Below are 16,890 nucleotides of genomic sequence, written 5' to 3' on the forward strand. Positions count from 1 at the left end.
TCAAGATTAGCCTTCACAGAAAGGGCAAACTCTTCATGAATCCACTCAGTGAAGAACTGCCTGGTAACCCATGGCTTTCATGTTTGCCCTCCACATAACATTAAGCTTGCTCTTCATAACATTGTTCTTTTTGAACACACGTGGATTCTCTGAGTGGTACACAAGCAAAGGCTTTATCTTGCAGACTCCACTAGCATTACCACACAGCAAGAGAGTAAGCTTGTCTTTCATTGGCTTCTGGTCTGATAAAGACTTCTCTTAGTTATATAGGTCCTCCTTGGCATCTTTTTCCAGAAGAGGCCTGTCTCATCACAATTGAACACCTGTTGTGCCACATACCCCTCAGAGTTCATAAACTCACTAAATTTCTTCACAAACTTTGCCGCTGCATCCACATTCGAACTAGCAGCCTCTCCATGCATAACAACACTGTGGGTCCCAGTTCTTTTCTTAGTTTTCAAACCACCCCCTACTAACCTTAAACTCATCACTAAAGTTAAAAAAATTAATTTTCAAATTTTATTAAAACAAAAGCTACAACTTTTATCCTTTCTTACTATCTCTTTGAAGCGGAGAAAACAACGTAATGACTCTCTACCAATCAGCTGCCTGCTTTGTGCTAATGTCATTTTTGTCAGCCTTTATGCATTTTGGTGGGGTTGATGACTCTCTGTAGGTTTCTCCCTCAGCTCTGACAGTCTCCACTCACCTGAAAACCCTAAGCCTTGCTCTTTCTTTATCTGCTGTCTGGGAAGGGATGACACCTGATAGTCCAGCAGTCCCCATATCCAGAAGGATTTATGCATTTACGTGCATTTATATATGTGACAACAATATTGCCATAGTATCTTTTATAGTGAAGCAGAATATTTCTTTAAAATACCATTATTTTTTTTACAATATGTACAAATATAACAGGGAGAAATAGCAATTGTTTTTATGAACTGGAGGCTCTGGACGAGATCAACCAGTATTATGAAAAGGTGAATATTTTTGGATCAGTTTCTGTTCCAAAGATGAGGATCTGGAGGAGATCAATGTTGATACAACATTGAGGATCTGGGGAGATGACTCGGTGTTAGAAATTCGAGGATCTGACAGACATCAGATGCTGATACAAAATTAAGAATCGGAAGGGAATCAGGTTTTGTGATGAAAGTGAGAAGATCCATTGGTATTATACAAACATTAATATTCAGAAGATCTATTGGTATTTTGAAGATAAGGGTCTGGAGTAGATCATATTCAGAGCCTGATGTCCTGAGGTCTCATTTGAGTGCTGGACAGCAGCAATTGCCAAGTAATATTTTGTACCAGGAGGTCCATCGGGTGAGTTGGAAGCGGTGTGTCTGCTTCATGAGCAATATTGACAAGGCTACTGCATGATCATGGAGATGGTCCTGGTTGGAGATGAAGGTCACACAGTAAGAGATGTAAGAACTTGCCATGTTGGCATCATCAGAAATGACATGAAATGCTCCTCAGAAAGTTCAGGTAACTCCAGCTTGTCTCCTCTAGAAGCCTTTCAATTAAGGAGCTAGCCTTTGTAGATCCAGTGAATGAGAAGATCATCTGCAGTGTTGTTCCGCAACGTTGGATGATTTCTTCACTCTTACTGCCCATGTGCAACAGCAAACACATGATGTTGGTGTTCATCTGTTGCTGGAGTTCACTTCCCTCCCCAAAAGAGTGGCTGAATCCTGGTGAGGATTGAGTTTAAAAAGGGCTTGATTCTTTCTGCTGGTGCCTGAAGAATGTTTATTCGCCGTGAAGACAACATGGCAAATGTGAATATTTTGGTGTTCTCTTTATTCCCCAACAGGCTCACCAATACATCTGTCACACTCCAATAGCATTGTCTCACTCCAAACCTAATGTTTACCAAAGCTCTAACACAGAGCAACTGGATAACAGGCAAAGAGCAGCAATAGCGCAGGTATCGGATCAAGCTGCTAATTACTGTGTCTCTGAGACCCAGCTCTGAAACACATGATGCTTTCAGGGGTTCCTCGAAGAAGATGATCACAGTAACTGCCTGACAATCTCTGAACCGAAAGATTTGGAAAGCTAGTCAATGATCAGTGTCACACAAATCATCGCTGGCAGACGCAATCATTGCTGTGGCCGGCAGAACAACCCTTTGATCAAATGCAACCCCCACTAGCTGTTGCCATCTACCAACTGTCATCATTTTGTCACAGATGTCACTTGGACTGCCTGATCAAACAGGGCCTCAACTGACCTCACAATTTTCATTCAGTGACTGACTTGTATCAACATCAAACTTCATGTGAAACCTCTCCACTGTGATTCAGTATCTGAATCATTGGGCAGAGAGGAACTCACCCCACTGCTGTGCTATACAAGTAGGCCACTGAACATCTGTGGGAATAATGTGGTCACCATGCCTGACATTCCTGGGCTGAGTGAGAATTTGATGTAGGCTATGGATGGCAGTCAGGGAAACATTGGCCGTGTACATGTCCCAACTGATGGGACCGGTCATTCTCTGGAGTGAATATACAAGATGTTTGATAGTATTCACCAAGCAGGCTGTATCTCAGCAGCTGCTCTCCACACAGTCAAGATGAACTTGTCGCGGGTCGGGGATGGGGGTCGATGACAAAGGCTGTTGTTAAGTTCTGTGAGGTCAAAGTGGTTATCCCTCTTGGAACTCGATATTTCACCTCCTGTTAAGGGTTTAACTCCAAATGAACCCCAGCACATGAAGGATATCTGAGACCTGGCCCTGAAGTTATCGTCTCTGTGTATGAAGAAGTTGTCTAACAGCAAGGAAGCGATCCAGACACAGCTAAGATGTTGGTCAGACAAGCTGTCACAGATTATAAGCAGTAGGATGTTCAGCAGCTTACGAGGCAGCCTTTAGCAAATCAGCTCGATGATGTAATGATACTTCTGGAACTGGGTTTGTTCATCAGGATCCATCAATTCTTTAGGAAGGGTCTTCAGAATCCCTAAGCGTCCTTGATGCTGTTCCAGGATGGGCCTTTTACCTACTAACTGGATGAAGAGGATGGTATAGTCTGCATTGAGGGCCATCTGTTGAACTGCAAGGGAACAATCAGCAGCCTGGAATCAGTCCTCCAAGCAATGTTGCCACCAGATTGCACAGCACTTCCCTGATGACATTGAACTTCCTTGAATAAACCACAAGCAACTTAGAGATTGTGTGTATTGCTGCCTCTTCCTCACTGTCTTTCACTGAAAAGATCAGTGGTGAGCTTAAACTCCCAGAGAACAAACCTCCTAACTAGCTAGCAGGGATGGGAAGGCAGGTGGTGAAGGTGCTTTGGGACTTCAGGGTCAGGAAGTCTGATTAAAGATTCTGTAATTAAAACTGTTGTATTTCTGTGTTGTCAGTAGGATAGGGTTTGAATTGCTTTAGTCTAGCTAATTGTGAATTTCATAGGACTACTGTTCTTTGCATAATTAATTGTGCCAATTTCGTTGTTTATTGCATTTACCTATTTTTCTTGTATTATACTTAACTTTTGTATTTAAATAAACACAGAGATTCTTTTGCCCTAAAACACCTAACCGCAGCCTCTTCATTTCACATTCCCGAAATAAGTCCAGCGTCCAGAACCAGAGATCTGGGAGTGATTCAAACCTCTTAAGAATAAGGAAACAACTGATTGCAAACCAGAACCCTACAGAATGTTGACCGCAGCAGGACGCTGGCAGAAGGAATGTGATGTGGTAGATGGTGTTTCAGAAGCAAAGTTTCTGATGGAGGAGAGGATCTCCTCTGACATGTTTAAAAAGGTAAATATATCCAAACAAAATTGGATCTTGATCTCTTGCACCCTGAGTGTCCAAGGAGGCAGCAGCCCAGTGGACTGACAGCAAGGAGCATAACAGTTCCATAGAGAAGGTGATCTGACTCCTCTGCCTTCAGCGACAGATCCAGGTACTGGATCAGAAAGTCAAAGAACTGAAGGCAGAGTTAAGGGAGTCAGAGAAAGGCTCTAGCATGAGGGCCAGGGCAGGAGAAATGCTGTACGCTGACCTGCAGTGAGAGACACAAGAGAGGTGGCAAGCCAAGGAAAGGTACAGAAATCAGAGAATCGACGTTTCGGGCATAAGCCCTTGAAGAAGGGCTTATGCCCGAAACGTCGATTCTCCTGTTCCTTGGATGCTGCCTGACCTGCTGCGCTTTTCCAGCAACACATTTTCAGCTCTGATCTCCAGCATCTGCAGTCCTCACTTTCTCCTCGAAGGTACAGAAATCCCCAAGATTGCCTATTCACCACATTTGATTTCAGTGGCCTGACGCTGCAGGTAATGAAAAAGGAAAATAGTTGTCTGAGAAAGCAAGTGAAAGTGCAGCAGCAGAAGCTAAGGGACATCCAGGCAACCTATAAGGTAGCCTGCAGTAAAGGATATCAGAGGGAAGAGCACAGCCCCCACCAGGTACTCTGGATTGCCATCTATGGCACCAGGATCAGGCCCAGTGCGGCAGGAGGTGGCAGCTTGATCTGAACCTGTGCAACTGCGATTGGGCTCAGTCTGGCAGCAGCTGGACGCTCAAACACCCCTAAATGTAGGGGAGGCAGTGGCTAAGTCGTATTAGCACTGAACTGCTAATCCATAGACCCAGGTAATGTTCTGGGGTACCTGGATTCAAATCCCACCATAGCAGATGGTAGAATTTGAATTCAATAAAAACCTGGAGTTAAGAGTCTAATGCTGACCATTGTCAATTTTTGGAAAAACCCATCTGGTCCACTCATGTCCTTTAGGGAAGAAAACTGCCATCCTTACCTGGTCTGGCCTACATGTAACTCCAGACTCTTAGCAATGTGGTTGACTCTTAACTGCCCTCTGGTCAATTAGGGGTGAGTAACACCCTCATCCTGTGAATGATTGATTTTTAAAAAAGTACCGTGGCACTGGGAACATACCCAGTTCGGCAGCAGATAGATGGGGGTGCAGGGTCAGCACGGGAAGGGTCAGGACAAGGGCCCATATGCCCGGTATGGCAACTAAAGTATGGCATGCCCCAGGATGGTCAGGAGCAGGGGGATCTGGAGAGTTGCTTTGTACCCCATGTGGAAACCCAGCAGCTCAGGGCTACGGTAGCACACCTGGACAAGCTTACAGATAAATCGGACCTGTGTGTACACTTCATGGCAGTGCTGAAGGCAGGAGAAATAAACAGCTGTGATAATGCTGAGATGGCCAAGTTGTTGCTGTTCTCCCTGGACAGCGAGCTGTACAAGGCTGTCTCACCAAGGAGGTGGAGTACATTGCCGCTGTCCAGGAACAAATCCTGGAAGCCACGGGCTTCAATGATGGAAGTCCATTCTCCCAGTGCAGAATACCATCCAAGTCGCAGAGGAAACCCTACAGGCATTCATGGATAGGCTGTGGCCTGTTTCTGTGAGTGCCTGTGGAGGATACCTCAACCGGGATAATCTCCAGCAGGACAACCCGGTCTGCTGGCTCCACATCCTGGCAGCCTACCGAGGTTGTGGACGAAGGCCGAGGAGACAGGAACCAGTCTGGTAGCGCAGGGCTCCTCTAACGCCTTTGAGGAACTTATGGAGGCACTCTGGGCCATACTCACAGGGTCAGGAAAGGCAGCTGGTGCAAGAGACCCCACTGCCCCATACCATCCTGACCCTGAGCTGTGACTAGAGCCGGAAAGGTTCGAGGTGAACCCATAGAAGGCACAAGCGGGCTAGTATGCCAGGGAATTCCTGGGGCTGACTGTGCAGTTGGGGGAAAGAGGAAAGACAGGATTCCGACGCTGAGGGCAACCACTAGGCTGGCACCCTAGCCAAGGAAAGCACCTGAACAGGTACCTGTTGAAGCCCAAGTGGCTCAGGCCTGACAGCAGCAGCCAGGAATGGAAAGGTGGGATGCACAAAAGGCGAAGTGTCGGGGTCCAGGACTTGAAGACAGTCTTGGTACAGGATCCCATCCTAAACCCTCTCCTGGGAATGCTGGTTGGGGGAGAGAATGTAGATAACTTGCAAAAAATAACAGTCAACACAGTGTGGAGGAAGCAGCTGGGAGCTGTGGGCTGTACTAAGGGACAGGGAAGTAGGCAGTGGCCCTGAACTGTAGAGATCCACCAGGGAAAGTTGCAGGCCGCAGGCCAAGGCTCTTGAAGACCCTCCCAGGCTAGGCTAGCCTGCGCACTGTTGGGACACAGGAGAATCCCCATTTAGAAAAGTGCGAGTCCTCACTTGTGGTCCTCACTGTATCTGCCACCCGTAGGCCGCAGGAAGCAAAAACCTGCCCCCGACAGTGAAAAGCATCCAAGGAAGGTCACAGGTTAGGCAGCAGCCCCACACTATGAGGAGCCCCAGAAGAAGTCTCAGTCCTACAGGCCCTAGAACCAGGGTTAGCTAAGTCCCTCCCAGGTCAGGTTAGCCTGCTTATGATTTGGGACTGAGAAGGATCCCCAGAATCTCCAAGGGCAGCTACAGTTTGACAGGTCACAGAGCCAGGGCCAGTGAACTGCTTCACAGGGCAGGATAGCTCAGCCCGAGTTAGGACTTGGGAGGTGCTCCAAAGCCAGGGACACTGTGGTTCCTAGAGGCAGCAGCCCCAGCGTGGGAAAAGCCTCCAGGGGAAGCCACAGACCACAGAGCTGAGGTCAATAAAGACCCTTCCAGGCCAGGTCAGCTCATCCTTTGTTTGGGTCTCGGCAGGACCCCCATCAAATAAAGAAGGAGAATGCTCTGAGCACTGAGGCTGGGGACACCATGGTTCCCAGGGTAGTTGGTGTCCAGAGGCTGCAGAAGGCACAGAATTGTCAAGTTCTAGCCTGGCCACCCGGAAACAGATAGAGCTGTACTTATCTTGATTCTAAATAGTTTTATCTGGAGTTTTGGGTTCAGAGTTTGTGTAATGTGTAAGATGTTGGAATGGTTTAATGTGGGGCTGAGCCTGAGAACAGCTGAAGGGCGAGGTTATGTTCTGTGTTTATCCAGGGAAGATTGGGTGAAATGGATAAGGTACGGTCGCAGGGGCAACACTGAGGAGTCACTCATCTATGGGTGCTTAGGAGGGACAGCACCCACCATCACCACCAGAAGTGGCACACTGAGTGTAACGAGGGAGGTGGCCAGGGTGGCTGGGGTTGAATTCGACTCAATACTCCAGCCACACTGGGTTCATCGACAGGGAGGCATCCATTCCATGCCTGACAACGAAGAGCACCAAGCCTGGGTTAGGGTAACAGAGGGAAAATGGGTATGCCTCGGCTGTAAGGTAGGGGTGACTCAGGAAATGGAGACCGGACACAACCCTGCCCACCAACCCGATGGTAGAAATTGACATAGATAGGTGTCCTCCTACTGCCAAGGGACCAAAGATGGTTTAGTCCTAGTTCCGAACCACAAATTACTTTACTAAGCTTAACTGAAGTACACTTAACTGAGTGGTGCCCACAGGAGACAGAGCGACCATCCTACTGCAGGAGACATTCCGAGGGTCCGATGAGCTAGAACTTGGTACACAAATGCAGCAGATCCATACACCTGTACCACAGGGAATACTGACACATTGGGAGTAGGAAGATGGAGAAAGGGGGAATCTGGAATGACACCACATTTCCTCTTCTGTCAGAATACCTCACTCCCCTACTCAAAGCATTGGAAGGGTCCCAGAAACATTTTATTTTTACACACTAAAACAGAAAACTGGGGAAAAGGTGAAGAAATAACAAAACTAACAGCACAGCCATGGTGAGATCTGGGGTTGGATGTGGAAATTCTTACTTGGATCTGGGTGATCTCCCACAGGTTGGTTTTATGTCAACTAGGAATTGTCATGTACTTACTGTGGGCCAGTTGTAGGGCAAGATATCAAGCCCACTGGTCCTAACACCAGACAGTATAACAATGAATCAGGAGTGTAAATGGGAGTATAAATTGTGTTTCTGTGGGGTCCTTTTTGAGGTGTGCATGTTTCCCTGTGAGAGCCCACATCTTACCATCTTCTTGAAGAAGGGCTCATGCCCGAAATGTCGATTCTCCTGCTCCTTGGATGCTGCCTGACCTGCTGCGCTTTTCCAGCAACGCATTTTCAGATCTTATCATATAAGTATAGTTAAGTTTTAAATCTCATGTTGTATGTGTGCACAGGCTAATATATACCTGATGATCTGTTTTTCTCTAATCCTACCTTTTGCTTTTCCATTCTGGGGAAGCTGCACTGTCTCTCAAGGGAGGAACAATGTGATTTTTGGGGTGAGGTCATTTGGGGAGTCGGCTTTTGGGTCTCGCTGATTTTTTGCTCACCCGGAGGACGTAGAGTATCAAAGGGGGAATATGTAAGATTGAGGAAATATCTCCAATATTTAAAATACTGGACAAACCATGAGCTTTTTAAAATGTTTAAAGGATAAAGGGGACAACTGGACAAAGTCCTGTGGAAAGTACACAAACCCCTAACTGCGCTTTTTGAGAAGATTTGTAGCTCAGGTTGAGATTCAGGTCGTACGTTTGCTTGCTGAGCTGGCAGGTTTGTTTTCAGATGTTTCATCACCAGACTACATAACATCATCAGTGAGCCTCCAGTGCAGTGCTGGTGTTCTGTCCTGCTTCTATTTGCAGGTCTTGGTCTATTAAGGTGGGTGATATCATTTCCGGTTCTTATTCTCGGATGTTGGTAAATGGGGTCCAAATCGATGTGTTTATTGAATGCCTAACCCACCTATCAAACCTAACTCACAGAATGGAGATGGCTGTCTGGAACCATTGTTCAGCCTGGAATTCCAATTCAGACCTCCTCTCTAAAAGGACAATCAATCGAAACCGACAGACTCTAACCCGAGACAACCTTTATTCCCTCAGGCTCCCCAGCACAGACAACATGGGGCCTACAGAGATACCGGACATTCAACCTCAACCAAAATCCATTCAAAAGCCAGAAACACAATGAAAAGCACAGATTTTTGGTGTGAAGAGGCCCACAATTGGTATATTTCTAGTCCCGATTTCACCTGGGACAGCAATCTGAGAGATTCCCAAGCGAGAGTGACCAGACACCAGCCTGTTCCAAACCAAGAGAACTGATGGCAACCGACCACGACCAGCAGAGCCAAAGACCAACAACTCCGCCAACCAACCGATTCAACCAATGCCACAGGTCCTCAGACACACCCTCAGTTGAAAACTGGGCCGGCACAACCAGCAGAAAGTAAAGAAAACCAGGTACTTAGCCAAGGCATCTAATAGACACCTTACTGCATCGGTGGACTCAACACAAACTGAAACAACCAATGCAATCTGAAGTCTTATCCAGGCTCTGAGTACCGCAAGTGGGGACAACCAGGTACATTTAGAAATCATGTTTTCTCAGTGGTGAGCTTAAAATCCCGAGACCCCAAAATTCCGATCTAGCTAGCAGGGAAGGGAAGGCGGGTGGGTGAGTGTGCATTGGGACCCAAGGGTAGGATGTCTGGTTAAAAATTCTGTAATTAAAACTGTTGTACTTCTGTGAGTGTCAGTAGGAGAAGGTTCTAATAGTGTTAATCTAGCTCATTGTGTATTTAATAGGACTACTGTTCTTTGTATAATTAATTGTGTCAACTTTCTTACTTATTGCATTTATCTGTTTTTCTTGTATTATCCTTACCAATTGTATTTTAAATAAATGCAGAGATTCTTTTGCCCAGAAACACTTGCCTACTTTTTCTTCATTTCACATTCCCTCAACAAATCCAGTGTCCAGAACCAGAAATCTGAGAGTGATTTGAACCACTTAAAAATCAAGATTGCAAACCAGAACCTTAGACACAGAAGAAATGATTCATGTCACATATGCAACAAATCATGCTCAAGGTCCTGGAACCTCTTGTTCCACCAGAGAATTTACACAGGGGAGTAAAAGGTTTGTGATAAAGCAAGGTAGGAACCCTACTGGTGTGTGTTCTTGTAATGAAACTCCACACAGTTGTTTTATCTCTCAGAATATCAGCAGACCCACATGGGAGCTATGTACCCAAGTATTTGCCAGTCTGAGATCAGAATGTGAATTCCCTCTCTAACAGTATTATCAATCAACCTAAAAAACAAAGACTGCAGTACCTCAAGATGACAGTTCACCGCTACCTTTTCAAGGGCAACTCGGGGCAGGTAATAAATGCTGGTCCTGCCAGTGATGCCCAAGTCCCATGAGTGAATTAAAATAAACTCTACACAGTCTCACTATGCAGGGTGTTCAGTGGGACTGGGACACAGAACAAGAAGCAGCTTTCACTCCCATCAAACTAGTGATGACATCACCAGTGCTGAGGGATTATGATGTCAACAATGGAGTGACCCTGCAGTGTGATGTCAGTGAAACAGGACTTGGAGTAACCCCCAGGCAGTGAGGGCAACCTGCTGTCATAGAGTCATAGAGATGTACAGCACGGAAACACCCTTCAGTCCAACCCGTCCATGCTGACCATATATCCCAACCCAATCTAGTCCCACCTGCCAGCATCTGGTCCATATCCCTCCAAACCCTTCTTATTCATATACTCATCCAGATGCCTTTTAAAAGATGCAATTGTACTCACCTCCACCACTTCCTCTGGCAGCTCATTCTATACACATACCACCCTCTGAGTGAAAAAGTTGCCCCTGAGGTCTCTTTTATATCTTTCCCCTCTCACCCTAAACCTATGCCCTCTAGCTCTGGACTCCCATGCCCCTCATGACGTTATAAACCTCTATAAGGTCACCCCTCAGCCTCCAACTCTCCAGGGAAAACAGCCATAGCCTATTCAACCTCTCCCTATAGCTCAAATCCTCCAACCCTGGCAACATCCTTGTAAATCCTTTCTGAACCCTTTCAAGTTTCACAACATCCTTCTGACGGGAAGGAGACCAGAATTGCATGCAATGTTCCAACAGTGGCCTAACCAATGTCCTGTACAGCTGCAACATGACCTCCCAACTGCTGTACTCAACACTCTGACCAATAAAGGAAAGCATACCAAATGCCTTCTTCACTCTCCTATCTACCTGTGACTCTACTTTCAAGGAGTTATGAACCTGCACTTCAAGGTCTCTTTGTTCAGCAACACTCCCTAGGACCTTACCATTAAGTGTATACGTCCTGCTAAGATTTGCTTTCTCAAAATGCAACACCTCGCATTTCTCTAAATTAAACTCCATCTGCCACTTCTCAGCCCATTGGCCCATCTGGTCAAGATCCCGTTGTAATCTGAGATAACCTTCTTCGCTGTCCACTATACCTCCAATTTTGGTGTCATCAGCAAACTTACTAACTACACCTCTTATGCTCACATCCAAATCATTTGTATAAATGATAAAAAGTAGTGGACCCAGCACCGATCCTTGTGGCACTCCACTGGTCACAGGCCTCCAGTCTGAAAAACAACCCTCCACCACCACTCTCTGTCTTCTACCTTTGAGCCAGTTCTGTACTCAAATGGCAGGTTCTCCCTATATTCCATGTGATCTAACCTTGCTCACCAGTCTCCCATAGGAAACCTTGTCGGACGCCTTATGGAAGTCCATATAGATCACATCCACCACTCTGCCCTCATCAATCCTCTTTGTTGCTTCTTCAAAAAACTCAATCAAGTTTGTGAGACATGATATCTCATGCATAAAAACATGTTGACTACCCTTAATCAGTCCTTGCCTTGTACATGTCCATCCTGTCCCTCAGGATTCCCTCCAACAACTTGCCCACCACGGACATCAGGCTCACTAGTCTATAATTCCCTGGCTTGTCCTTACTACCTTTCTTCAACACGTTAGCCAACCTCCAGTCTTCTGGCACCTCACCTATGATAATCGATACAAATATCTCAGTAAGAGGCCTAGCAATCACTTCCCTAGCTTCCCACAGTGTTCTAGGGTACACCTGATCAGGTCCTGGGGATTTATCCACTTTTACGCATTTCAATACATCCAGCACTTCCTCCTCTTTACTATGAACATTTTTCAAGATGTCACCATCTATTTTCCTACAGTCTATATCTTCCATATCCTTTTCCACAGTAAATACTGATGCAAAATACTCATTTAGTATCTCCCCCATTCTCTGTGGCTCCACACAAAGGCCACCTTGCTGACCTTTGAGGGGCCCTATTCTCTCCCTTGTTACCCTTTTGACCTTAATGTATTTGTAAAAACCCTTTGGATTCTCCTTAACTATTTGCCAAAGCTATCTCATGTCCCCTTTTTGCCCTCCTGATTTCCCTCTTAAGTGTACTCCTACTGCCTTTATACTCTTCTAAGGATTCACTTGATCTATTCTGTCTATACCTGACATCTGCTTCCTTCTTTTTCTTAACCAAACCCTCAATTTCTTTAGTCATCCAGCATTTCCTAGCCAGCCTTTTCCTTCACCCTAACAGGAATATACTTCCTCAGGACTCTTGTTATCTCATTTCTGAAGTCTTTCCATTTTCCTTTACCTGCGAACATCTGCGCCCAATCAGCTTTTGAAATTTCTTGCTTAATACCATCAAAATGGGCCATCCTCCAATTTAGAACTTCAACTTTTAGATCTGGTCTATCCTTTTCCATCATTATTTTAAAACTAATAGCATTGTGTTTGCATCCAGAGAGTTAACACAAACTGAACAACACTGTGTACTGATTGAGTGTAAGGACCTGATTATTGTGTTCTGGCTATTGTGTTATGTAAAGAATGTATCTTCTTGTAAAGAGATATCACTGGGAAGTGAAGTACAAGCAAGGAAGCAGATGTACATCAATGACATACTGTTGAGTGCTGCACTGTCTAAGAAGGAAATTGATGCAGGTACACAGTGTGAAATAATCCAGATTCAACAAGAACAACAGCACAACAACCTTCATTCCTGATGAAGGGTTTTTGTCTGAAACATCGATTTTCCTGATCCTCGGATGCTGCCTGACCTGCTGTGCTTTTCCAGCACCACTCTAATCTAGACTCTGATTTCCAGCATCTGCAGTCCTCACTTTTGCCATCTATGCTTCAAGAGGTGTCAATCCAATGGTAACATTGGTCCAGATCTTCTAGTCTCGAAGTCATCAGAGACTGGTCATAAAACATAAAATGTACAATGAAACCCCTTGCAAGTTCAAACATACTGATCCAATAGGAATTTCTTGAAAAGTTTCTAAGTCTGATGGGGAAAAAGACTGAAAAAGTCTCCAAATCTGAATCAATATCACAGACTTTGCTCAGTTTCAATGTCGTCATGTAAATTCTGTCATTTTATTTTTCTGTATTAACTGTGGACTGAAATGAGAAAAGATTTGTTTTAAAGCCAAGAATTCCTGCAGGATTGTTGACTGTTTGAAAACAAGTAACCTGAATGTCATTGCAGGTATCTTTCAAACAAATGCTGGTTCCAGCAGTATCTGAAATGTCATCACAGAGTCATAGAGATGTACAGCATGGAAACAGACCCTTTGGTCCAACCTATCCACGCCGACCAGATAACCCAACCCAATCTTGTCCCACCTGCCAGCATCCGGCCCATATACCTCCAAACCCTTCCTATTCATATACCCATCCAAATGCCTCTTAAATGTTGCAATTGTACCAGCCTCTACCACATCCTCTGGCAGCTCATTCCATACACGTACCACCCTCTGCATGAAAACGTTGCTCCTTAGGTCTCTTTTGTACCTTTCCCCTCTCACCCTAAACCTGTGCCCTCTAGTTCTGGACTCCCCAATCCCAGGGAAAATACTTTGTATGTTTATCCTATCCATGCCCCTCAATAATTTTGCAAACCTCTATAAGGTCACCCCTTGGGTGAACCAGTCCCCATGCCACCTGCAAACCGGGCGGCACGGTGGCACAGTGGTTAGCACTGCTGCCTCACAGCACCAGAGACCTGGGTTCAATTCCCGACTCAGGCGACTGACTGTGTGGAGTTTGCACATTCTCCCCGTGTCTGCGTGGGTTTCCTCCGGGTGCTCCGGTTTCCTCCCACAGTCCAAAGATGTGCAGGTCAGGTGAATTGGCCATTCTAAATTGCCCGTAGTGTTAGGTTAGGGGTATGCGTGGGTTGCGCTTTGGCGGGGCGGTGTGGACTTGTTGGGCCGAAGGGCCTGTTTCCACACTGTAAGTAATCTAATCTAATCAGTGAAAGCATCTGGAGAAGGAAGACCAAGAGCAACTTTCTGAGCAGCACAAGATTCACAAGAATCATCTCTGCAATGCTATGAACAGGAACCACTCTCACTTTTTTCCATGTGTACAAAGTAGAGTGTGAAAGGGTATTAGATTTTTAACTAATAGAGTTATATGCCAGAAGCTCCTAATTGTCAACATGTATCTCGAGTCTGTTTACTTAGGATCATATCCCTTTCAGTGTGAAAATAGCCATTTGGTCTAACAAGTCCACACCAACCCCTCGAAGAGTAACCCACCCAGACCCATTCCCCGACCCGAATACTCTACATTTCCTGATTAACACATTTCTGAACACTATGGGCAATTTCGCATAGCTAACCTGCAGAAGTTAGGGAGGGTGGGCCGGTGTAGTGAGTGGGTCAAGTGGCAGATGGGTTGGGCGGGTTGGATTGTGAGAGAAAACCAGAGTACCCAGACACAGGGAGATTGTGCAAACTCAACACAGGCAGTCACCTGAGGCTGGAATTGAATCCAGGTCCCTGGAGCTGCGAGGCAGGAGTGCGAACCACTGAGCCACCGTAACTTGTAACGCATAGTCATTGTTGTTAAGTACAGAAACTTGGATTATTTTCTGTTATTGTGGGTCTAAATCACATGTAAATTGCAGAATTTTTAAAAATATATTTAATATTTATGATTTCTCCAAGATATAGCGAGGCTTGATTTTCAGTGTGCTACTCCAGCGAGGTGAAACATTTAACAGAGTAATTGCACAGGAGATTTTAATCTATAACCCCCAAACTAACCTCTGATCCATTGACTGGAGCCAACTGACCCCATCACCTCTGACTTTTGGCAGGAGAATTTTACTGCCAAACCTGACCACCTTCCTAGATGCAACCTGACCATCCCTAAACCTCGATCACCTCTGATCAGACTGGACGAATCCCCAACCTGACAACCCCTCCTGTCCTAAAACCCAACCTACCTGACCATTCTCCCACACAACCCATCTGCCACTTGACCCACTCACTACACCAGCCCACCCTCCCTAACTACTGACCATTCACACATTGATGCACTTATATCATTACATTCACACTGGACCTTTACCTTTGGGCAGCTGGTCTGATAATAAATGGCACATCTTTTGCACAGATTCTCTTCATTGCTGTCTGTGTGGATTCCTGCACTGATTCTCTTCACTGCTGTCTGTGTGGATTCCTGCACTGATTGTCTTCACTACTCTCTGTGTGGATTCCTGCACTGATTCCCCTCACTGCTGTCTGTGTGGATTCCTACACTGATTCTCTTCACTGCTCTGTGTGTGAATTCCTGCACAGATTCTCTTCACTGCAGTCTGTGTGGATCCCTGCACTGATTCCCCTCACTGCTGTCTGTGTAGATTCCTGCACTGACTCCCTTCCCTGCTGTGTATGTGGATTCCTGCACTGATTTCCTTCACTGTTCTCTGTGTGGATTCCTGCACTGATTCTCCTCACTGCAGTCTGTGTGGATACCTGCACTGATTCTCTTCACTGTTGTCTGTGTGGATTCCTGCACTGATTTCCCTGAATGCTGTCTGTGTGGATTCCTGCACTGATTCTCTTCACTGCTCTCTGTGTGGATTCCTGCACTGATTCCCTTCACTGGTCTCTGTGTAATTTTGTGCACGGATTCCCCTCACTGTTGTCTGTGTGGATTCCAGCACTGATTCCCCTCACTGCTGTCTGTGTAGATTACTGCACTTACTCCCTTCCCTGCTGTCTGTGTGGATTCCTGCACTGATTTCCTTCACTGTTCTCTGTGTGGATTACTGCACTGATTCTCCTCACTGCAGTCTGTGTGGATACCTGCACTGATTCTCTTCACTGGTGTCTGTGTGGATTCCTGCACTGATTCCCCTGAATGCTGTCTGTGTGGATTCCTGCACTGATTGTCTTCACTGCTGTCTGTGTGGATTCCTGCACTGATTCCCCTCACTGCTGTCTGTGTGAATTCCTGCACTGATTCCCCTCACTGCTGTCTGTGTGGATTCCTGCACTGATTCTCTTCACTGCTATCTGTGTGATTTTGTGCACCGATTCACTTCACTGCTTCTGTGTGGATTCCTGCGCGGATTCTCTTCACTGCTATCTGTGTGAGTTTATGCACCGATTCTTTTCACTGCTTCTGTGTTGATTTCTGCACTGATTCTCTTCACTGCTCTGTGTTGATTTGTGCACTGAAACACCTCAGTGCTGTCTGTGTGGATTCCTGCACAGAATTCCCATCACTGCTGTCTCTGTGGATTCCTGCACTGATTGTCTTCACTATTCTCTCTGTGGATTCCTGCACTGATTCCTCTCACTGCTGTCTGTGTGGATTCCTGCACTGATTGTCTTCACTAGTTTCTGTGTGCATTCCTGCACTGATTCCTCTCACTGCTGTTCGTGTGGATTCCTGCACTGATTCCCCTCACTGCTATCTGTGTGGATTCCTGCACTAATTCTCGTCACTGCTCTCTGTGTGAATTCCTGCACTGATTCTCTTCACTGCTGCCTGTGTGGATTCCTGCACTGATTCTCTTCACTGCGGTCTGTGTGGATTCCTGCACTGATTCCCCTCAATGCTGTCTGTGTGGATTCCTGCACTGATTCTCTTCACTGCTGTCTGTGTTGATTCCTGCACAGATTCCCTTCACTGCTCTCTGTGTAAGTTTGTGCACTAATTCCCCTCACTGCTGTCCGTGTGGATTCCTGCACTGATTGTCTTCACTGGTGTCTGTGTGGATTCTTGAACTGATTCCCCTCAATGCTCTCTGTGTGAATTCCT

The 16,890-nt window shown here is 45.9% G+C and overlaps 1 protein-coding gene across 2 annotated transcripts in view; it reads left to right on the plus strand.

Moving 5' to 3' along the window:
- The window catches only part of LOC122541203 (uncharacterized), a 66,558-nt gene extending 56,906 nt beyond the window's left edge, over positions 1–9,652 (plus strand). For both annotated transcript variants that reach the window (XR_015752915.1, XR_015752916.1), the window contains exon 3: positions 8,832–9,652. The gene's annotated coding sequence lies outside the window, so the exon portion shown is untranslated. The remainder of the gene's footprint in view (positions 1–8,831) is intronic.
- The last annotated feature ends 7,238 nt before the right edge of the window (positions 9,653–16,890 follow it).

This window comes from Chiloscyllium plagiosum, unplaced genomic scaffold (assembly GCF_037043375.1).
Source record: "Chiloscyllium plagiosum isolate Xiang-an unplaced genomic scaffold, Cpla_swu_hap1 HiC_scaffold_35, whole genome shotgun sequence".
NCBI classification, from domain to species: domain Eukaryota; kingdom Metazoa; phylum Chordata; class Chondrichthyes; order Orectolobiformes; family Hemiscylliidae; genus Chiloscyllium; species Chiloscyllium plagiosum.